The 8,709-nt window shown below is 50.7% G+C and overlaps 1 long non-coding RNA gene across 2 annotated transcripts; it reads left to right on the top strand.

Moving 5' to 3' along the window:
- Positions 1–1,533: 1,533 nt before the first annotated feature.
- LOC135295187 (uncharacterized) lies at positions 1,534–7,651 on the top strand. Of its 2 annotated transcripts, none has more exons than XR_010357209.1 (3): positions 1,534–2,934; positions 3,160–3,213; positions 6,805–7,651. It is a non-coding gene; the product is annotated as an uncharacterized LOC135295187 (long non-coding RNA). The 2 variants fall into 2 exon arrangements; XR_010357210.1 differs by lacking the exon at positions 6,805–7,651 and adding an exon at positions 4,570–6,476.
- The last annotated feature ends 1,058 nt before the right edge of the window (positions 7,652–8,709 follow it).

The following is an 8,709-nucleotide window of genomic DNA, read 5'->3' as shown; positions in this document are numbered from 1 at the left end:
ATCTGCTAGCCTCAGGCAACCGGGCTTCTGTTAATTTTGACCAGGGAGCATGATACACTGTGGCAAGCCGTGTCACTTAGGATTGTATCTGCTTAGACATGATGCCTCTGAGTAATGTAATTTATATTTCATGCACAATTGAAGCAGCTAATGGTATAATTCTCCAAGGGGGAAACAAGTTGTTACAGCATTAATTACATTGCAGTTGCCATTTTTTTCCTTCCACCCTGTGCCGAGCTCTTTCGAGCCATCAGTTCAACGGCAGCAGTGGCTGCTCTCACTGCAGAGGGTCCCTGGCTCTGCAGCCACAGGGCAGGGAGGCTGGGGCCCCTTCCCTTGGGGGGTGGCAGGCAGGTGGTCTCGGTCCAAAACTGCAGCCTGGCACTGGGAGATGGGGTTTGGAGAGGCAGCTGGACCAGCACAAACAGCGCTGGAAGGTCGGGAGAGGGTGTCAGTCCTGGGCATCCCAAGGGGTGAGGAATGCTGAAGTACCCTAGGATCTGGAGGAGGGATGGCTGAGGGCTGTGTGTCTGCACCACTAGGGAGCAAGGATAATTCAAGTGTGTGGAAAGTGGAGGGAAGTTTAAAAAGCATCTGGTGTCTCTGCTAGCCCAGCTTTCCCCTCTGCACAGCAATCACAGAGAGGCTGCCACGCCTGAGAAAGCACCTGCAGGGGAGATGAGCGCAGACCTGCAGAGGCACAGCTATTCCAAGGAGGGGGATTTGTCAGCAAAGGGAGCTGGGGACTCCCAGGCACCGGGAGCTGGGCTCAGGGGACAATGGTGACCAGAGTGACACAGCTGGAGGGCAGCAGAGCTGTAGGACAGCCCTGTGGCACAGCTGTAGGACAGCCCTGTGGCACAGCTGTAGGACAGCCCTGTGACACAGCTGGAGGGCAGCAGTGCTGTAGGACAGCCCTGTGACACAGCTGGAGGGCAGCTCTGTGACACAGCTGGAGGGCAGCAGAGCTGTAGGACAGCCCTGTGACACAGCTGGACAATGGTGACCAGAGTGACACAGCTGGAGGGCAGCAGAGCTGTAGGACAGCCCTGTGGCACAGCTGTAGGACAGCCCTGTGACACAGCTGGAGGACAGCAGGGCTGTAGGACAACTCTGTGACACAGCTGGAGAGCAGCAGGGCTGTAGGACAGCTCTGTGACACAGCTGGAGGGCAGCAGGGCTGTAGGACAGCCCTGTGACACAGCTGGAGGACAGCAGGGCTGTAGGACAGCTCTGTGACACAGCTGGAGGGCAGCAGGGCTGTAGGACAGCCCTGTGACACAGCTGGAGGGCAGCAGGGCTGTAGGACAGCCCTGTGACACAGCTGGAGGGCAGCAGGGCTGTAGGACAGCCCTGTGACACAGCTGGAGGGCAGCAGGGCTGTAGGACAGCCCTGTGACACAGCTGGAGGGCAGCTCTGTGACACAGCTGGAGGGCAGCAGGGCTGTAGGACAGCTCTGTGACACAGCTGGAGGACAGCAGGGCTGTAGGACAGCCCTGTGACACAGCTGTAGGACAGCCCTGTGACACAGCTGGAGGGCAGCAGTGCTGTAGGACAGCCCTGTGACCACGGCTGAGCTACAGCAGCAGCCTGGGGCAGGCTGAGAGGCCAAAGCAGCCTCAAGCAGGGCTTTGGGAACTACTGGCTGTGGGTGGCTCTGGGCTACAAGGGGTGCTTCTTTTTGCAGTTTACATTGGGCATCAAAAAGCACAGAGCCAGCAGCTGAGCCAGGAGGTGTAAAAATAGAGCACTGGTAGATAGCACAGCGTGCTGGGGCTGGATGTAACCCGAGCACACACTGGTGTCAGAAAGAAGAGGGAAGGGGAAAGGGAAGGGCAGAATTACACAACTTTGGCTGCTAGGAAAAGCTCTGAATCAAAAATAAAACTCGGTGTGTGTGTTTTGGCCCGGTGGCATGTCTCAGAGGGAAGCAGCACGCTGAGCTGCCAAGTGTGAGGCCGGGATCAAGAGGAACATCTGTGTCCGGACTTCCCGCACTGCCAGGAGACTGGCAGGCTGTAGGGATGACACCTCTGGTCAGGAGGAGGGGAAGGGCGTTGTGACAAGGTTGGAGGAGGGAGGTGGCCTTTGCCTATGATAAGAGCACTCCCCACAGCAGCGAGAGGCAGGAGCTCTTTGTGGTGAGAGCTGGTGGCCCAGATCACAGCGCTGCAGAGTCCCACGGGGGGTGCTGGGGAATGTTCACACTCCCTTTCCTCAGGCACTAATTTTGTGCAATCGTTTACGCCAAACGATAAAGGAACTGATTGCAGATCCATATGGAAAATGGTGCCGTGCATCTCTGCAGAGATATTCCAAGCGTACCATGGGACATAAGATCTGAAGGAGGGAGAACTGGAAAATTATTTATTCACAGAGAAATGCAGCTTGTAGGAAGCCAAGATTATGCAGTTCAGTTGAAGTTTAAACTGGAAAACAGCTTTGGCAAGAAAAAAGTATGCAGAAATTGTTTCTAAAAAAATTCATTAATATCTATCTTTTCATAGAGTCACTTCCATGAAGAAACATCTCTATGGGGAAGGGAAATTCAAGTATCGTTCCCTGAAGGACTCAAGAACCATTCTCCAAGGGGAGGAGCACAAATGCCCTCAAAATGGTTAAATATAAACCAGTGATTAAATAATATTAGCATATTAGCTATTCGTTCATGTGGGAACTCCACATCCCCAAGTGATGTTCTCCTCCTAAAAGTGTCAAATCCCTTGTACTCTGTCCCTGATTCTGTGGGGATGCTGCTATTTGCACAGGAGCAGAGGAACCTCCACCCCTGTGGGATCTGCTCTGATAGCTGCACACTGTCCAGCAGGATGGAAAATTGTGTTTCAGTCTCTTTCTGCAGCAAACCCACAACCGAGCTCCACTCCATAATATTTTAGCAAGCCACCTTCAGCCTGGAATGCAGACAGCCACAGGTCAGTCTGGGCCCAGTTCCAGGCTCCAGGGGGACCTGGACACCGGGGCAGGGTCTGAGCCATCCCAGCAATCCTGGGCCTGGCTGAAATCCCTCTCAGCTCTGACACTGGCCCAAAGTGCTGGTCACCAGCTGAGGCCCACTGGACCTGTTACTGAATAAAATTTGCATGCTTTGGGATCTGTCTCTGAAAGTCTTTTTTTCCTTTTTTTTTTTTTTTTAACAGATAATTCATGTCAGGTTGGGTGACCTTCTGCAGCTCATCACCTTGGGAAATCAGGTTAGTGATGTGGAGAACTTCCACATGGCCTGAGGTTGCTGGCTTTAGGCATTAGGAATTTCTTTTGCTGTTTGTTTAAAATCAGAGCTGGGAGCCACAGTTTTGAGCTGGAGTTGAATTTCTGCTTAATCTCCACTTGCAAGAAAAGTGTGTCATTTTTTCTTTCTCCCCTTAGCAGTGAGGTAATTAAAGGAAGAACAAGGCAGATTTGCCATTCTGGGAGTTGTTGCTGTATATCTGGTCTTCCAGAGAGAAGGCTGGATATCGTTATGAAGCTGTTCCAGAAGAAATGTCAGAAATATGCTTTTACTGATGAATAGGAAGAAGCCACGCTTTCAGATAGGAATATTTACCTGCCCTGCCATACACCCCAGCTGCTGCTATGTCCAATATATAATAATCCAATCCATTTTAATAACCTACTGCTCTGCAATAGTCAGGATTCTCTCCATTTGGAAGAAAAGGGCCACATTAACATTCAGACTGTAATCCACACATCCTGAGAACGTTTACTGCTGCTGCCATATACCCATGGACATGGATCAGGGCTGGACTCCACATCCCCTCAGGCTGCCCCAAAATACAGAGGTGCTTGATTCCAGGACCTTCCAGGGGCTCCATTTTTCAACTCTTGCACGCTGGCCTGAGCCAAGTGTCCGTGAGATGCTTTGTGCTGCAGGCTGCCCGCTGTGCTGGGAGCATCCTGAGAGCCGCTGTCACACAGCCTCAGGGGCAGCTGCACAGCAAGCTGAGCACGTTGTGCCTGTGGGAAATGGCCTGGGAGTAGGGGACAGGGCTGTGGCACTGTCCTTGGAGCATGAGCTGCAGCAGGGGGTGGCTCACAAAGCTGAGACCCAGCAGGGCTTCTGGCAACAGGCACTGCTGGGTGGCTGGCACCCCCTGCCCGAAACCACAGGTCAGTTCCAAACAGGTTCAGAGCAGAGTGAGCAGACTGCTGCTTTATCCAAGGCTCCAATGACCTGTCTGTGCCCTTTACACCCCTCAGGCAGCTGAAGGACAGCCTGTTCTGCATGTGTAACCATCTTTGCAAATCCTCCATGGCAGTAAAGGCATCTCAGGCATTTAAATCCAGTTCCACCAGCAAGCCAGGTCCCCTTGTTCCCTGCCCCACCACACGATGCCATTCCAGCTTCAGCAGCGCAGCACTGCCAGCAACCATCTGGAGAGGTGCCAGGAACATGCAGGGAGCTCTGCTCACATCTGGGAAGGCTGAAAAAGAGCAGCCAGAAATAGCCAGAGTTTCGTAAGGAAGGGCTGGCGCCGTGGCCTCGCGCTGCAAACCAGCAAAGTTCTGATAAGCTTTGACAAAGCATCCAAATCCTCTTTTAATTCCAGCCTTTTCTCACCTCTGGCTCTGCACCAGCCTTTCAGGAGACACAGCAGAGGGGATGAAGAAAACAGTGAGAGTGTGCCAGGTGAAGAGAAAGCCTCCACCTTTACATGTGATCAAACTATTTTTGCCCCAGCTTCGGACCCCGTTGTGAGACAAATGTTCATGTCTGCAAATGCTGGAAAGTAAACGGTGACAAATTTTAGTCTAGCCAGTAAAAACTTTCACCCAGGCTCTCTCAAAATTAAGCGGGTTTTGTTATGCTAACAAGTGTTAGCCCCCAGGAAGGGAGGGGCTGACCCTCCCAGCTGAGGTGCAGGCTGGTCCTGCCACCTTCAGTGATGACCTGATCGTGTGACAACTCATCTTCATGTGACATTGGGTTCTTTAATTAGAAGCCGTGGTGTGGAAAGGGAAGGAGTCAAAAAATATTTGCTTAATATCCCACCAGAAGGATGGGATTGAGTCAAGCATGCCATAAACTCCAGGAGTGCACCAGCTTGGCCACCAGAAAACAGAGTGAAGGCCAGGGACAAGCAGCCTTTGGCAGCTGAGAGAGAATTCATCAGGCATGTAGGACAAGCAGGAGGCCTGCACGCCTGTTCTGAACCTACCCAGATCTTCCACAGTGGTGTTAAATGTGTAGTTGGATTGCAAATAAAAACTATTGGCCAAGAATTACCCTAAACCCACACAGTCATTTCACAAGAAAAGCCCTGGCTTTCGGATGGTATTTAATTCTTGGTAGATATACGAGCACTCCTTCTTGTGGCTCATATAGAAGTAAAGCTTTGGACTGGTTACCCATAACCCTGTGGCTGAGATGATCTGCTGCTGGGCTAAAGGCCTCAGCAGAGACAGAGAAGTGAGACTCCAGCAGAGGTTCCTGAAGCTCTGGCCAGGTCTCCATCAGCATTGGGCCAGCTGGGCACATGTGTGGGTTCACAGAGCCAATTCAGGAAAAAAAACCCTATGAGCCACATGAGCACATGCAGGAGGGCTTGGGGCACCTCTGCTGACCTGGCAGTCCATCCAGACCAGCAATTCCAGAACTCTTTGGGGGAAAAAATAGAAAAGCACAAAAAAAATCCCTCCTGTGCCCCCAAACAGGTCCCAGGTGAGTCTCTTTTTAGAGGAATCACCTTATGCTGTATCACCAAGGAAGCAGCCACAGAAGCAGAAGGCAATCCTTCCAGATTTAATGCAACAGCCACATGCAATGACACACACAGTTCATCACTGAGGCAGGTAGCAGGGCCCTCTGCTCTCATTCATATGAATATAATGCCTACAGCAATGCAAGGCATCAACATTTTTAGAGCCAGCAGTTTGACTTTCATTGCTCCGTTATTTTTAATCGTTTTAATCTGCGCTTTTAGCATTCCGCTTCTTCTCTTTTTTTACTTCCAAACAAGACAAAAAGTGTGCAGCAGCTAATACCTCTGTTTTTAATGGCTTGAAAAACAATGAAGGAACATTAAGCAGTTCCCAAGCCTTCCGGAGCAGTGGTATTTTTAAAGATGAGATTGATCAAAGAGGCTGTGAACTCCAGTGGAGATGGATTGGCTCAGCACTGTAACGCCAGCATGGAGGCTGCTCCAGCCTGGATCCCAGCCTTTGCCTTTCATCTGCTTAGTGTTCCAGTGGCCAAAACTCCTTTGCTGAAATAAGACTCAGCCAAGTACAAAAAAAATCCCACGTTTCTTCTAAAAGTTCAGGGACAGGGAATTAATTAATTAATTTTTGTACCAGTTGATTGTTTTTGCCACTGCTTCACTTCAAGCAGGGAACAGAAAAATCCTCTCCCTGAGGCTGCTCTCACATGTCTGAGCTCTCCCAGCTTGAGAGCAGCAGCTCAGCAGCACATGAGGAAGGAGAGAAGATTTTAGTCCATTTATTGCCACCTGAAGCACTCCCCTACTTCTGCCATGACTCTGCCTGGTGTCCCTGGAGGGTCTTGGCAGGCTGTGCTGTGGGGATGGCAAACCCCCTTATGGGAAGCAGCACAGCTCCTGAGCCCACCTTGGTGCTGGAGCAAGGAGAGGCCAGTGAGGAATCTGCTTTGCCACCAGCACTGGGGAACATTTCTCACCCTGGTGCTGCTGTCTCCTCCTCAGCTGTGCTCTCAGAGGATTGTGCAGGAATACCTTGGCTCTTTCTGGCTGCTTGCTGAAAGGAGTACAAGTTTCCTAAATGTTTTGGGTCTGTTTTCCTTTTTTTTTTTTTCTTTTTTTTGGCAGGGTTGGGGGAAGAGCAGAGGGGCATGGCAAAATGGGACCCATCAGTCCAATAGCAGCCTGTCAATCCAGTGGCACACTGGACACTCCTGATCTCAGACACCCTATATTTGCCAGAACCAAAGTCCTGTGTGATAGATGAGGTGAAAGCCCCCCATTCATTATTTCCAGGCAGTCCCAGGACTTTGACAGGGACAATTGCTTTGGCAGGGGACCCAGCATCTGCTGGCACTGACTCTGCTGCCTCTTAAAATGTTCTCTGCTGTATTTCCCTGTGGCAGTGCTGTTGCTTTCTCCTCCTTGGGTAAATCTGGAGGAGCTTTGGGGTGCAGAGCAGGATGACAAGGCATGGAACAGCAACTAGCAGTAAGGTCTTATTTTGGTGGGAGAGTAAGGAGCAGAAACAGCTCACGATATGCACACAGCACCCTGCATGCAGTGGCACAGGTTTTCTGTAGCAGGAGACTGGATCTGAGAGTTTGAAAAGCCAGGTAAGAGTCCCAGAGACAGGCTGAGACACTGGGGGCAGCCATCAGCCCTCACACAGCTGCCTGCAGCTCTGAAGCAGCTCTGAACAAAATCAACACTGAGCCCTGATGTCCAAGGGCCTCCCCACCCACCAAGGAGGACACCCTGGGAAACTGCTTTCCAGATTTTCCTCACTGGCAGAATATCCACACCAAAGCAGAGCTAGAAAGCCTCCACATCCCATCCCCTGAAAATATGCTGCTGCTTCCTCACACCCCCCAGTCTGTAAACCTTGTCTGGAGACAGCCTTTACTCTCTAGATTTAAGGCAATGTAGTGACTATAAATATTGTGCTTTGAATAAAAGAGTTGTGAATACCAGATGAGTCCATCTATTGTTAAATGTCATATTTAAATGTTTTAACACTCAGAGTCCCAGGTGCTGCACCAGCAGGTGAGACCACACAGCCTCCCCCCAACCATTTCACTGTCACTGTTGCTCAGGTGGGACAAGAAGGTGGTGGTGGTGCTTTGAAGTTTTGCCAGCACAGCCATGTCACACATGAATGTGAAGAAAACACCTTCCTGGCTCAGCATGGTGCTAGCACAGTCCTTGGACGGGTCCACACCCTTCTGACAAACCAAACCTTGCACCAGCAGAGCCCTGGCTGGCCTGGGGTCTCGTCACACTGAGGCTCACTCTTCACCAGTGCCTGCTAATTATGTCAGTGGTGATGGGGAGGTTGTACCTGCCTGCCTAATTAAGCCACAGTGGAAAACTCATCAGCTGCTCTGCTCCTGCTCCTTCGTTTTGCATTAGTACCTTGTTATCACAATGGCAGTGCTTCATTCCTGCCATCAGTTTTTCTCATTTTGGAGGGCAGTGATTTATTTATTTTATTTTTGCTCTGTTTTTACAACTCCTGCTCTTTTCCTCCTCAACTGCTCCCACACTTCTGAGCATGGAAGGCAAGATTTAATGCATTGGAACATCACAATTAGCCCCATCATGCTAATAACTTAAAGGAAACAAATAAATAGTAGAAATGGTGGCACTTTGGAAATTCCCCTGTGCTGCGGGAAGAAGGCCTGCTGGTCAGGGCACATTGATTTTTTTCTGAATCCATCCATGCAGGATTCAAGGACAGGACAAAACACTATTAAGTCAGCAAGCAGAATGCAGTAAATAACGAGGGAGCTAGAGAGGGCTGAGGCTGTGTGCTGACTGAGCCCAGATATAAATTCTGGTGAGCTGTGCAGGCATCACCATGGCACTGCCTCTGGAGCGCCAGGGAAACCCAGACAGGGAACAGGAGCTGGAAAAGCCCCTTGGTACTCCACAAGTCCTGCATGTTGTGTTTGTTGTGGGGGCAGAAATAAACTCCTTCCCATCATCCACAGGATTCCTTGCTGCTCTGGAGACCTGTGTGGATAAATGCCA

The sequence above is a fragment of the Passer domesticus genome, chromosome 2 (assembly GCF_036417665.1).
Source record: "Passer domesticus isolate bPasDom1 chromosome 2, bPasDom1.hap1, whole genome shotgun sequence".
Taxonomy (NCBI): domain Eukaryota; kingdom Metazoa; phylum Chordata; class Aves; order Passeriformes; family Passeridae; genus Passer; species Passer domesticus.
Note: the sequence above shows the minus strand (reverse complement) of the source record. Positions and strands in the feature narration are given on the sequence as shown.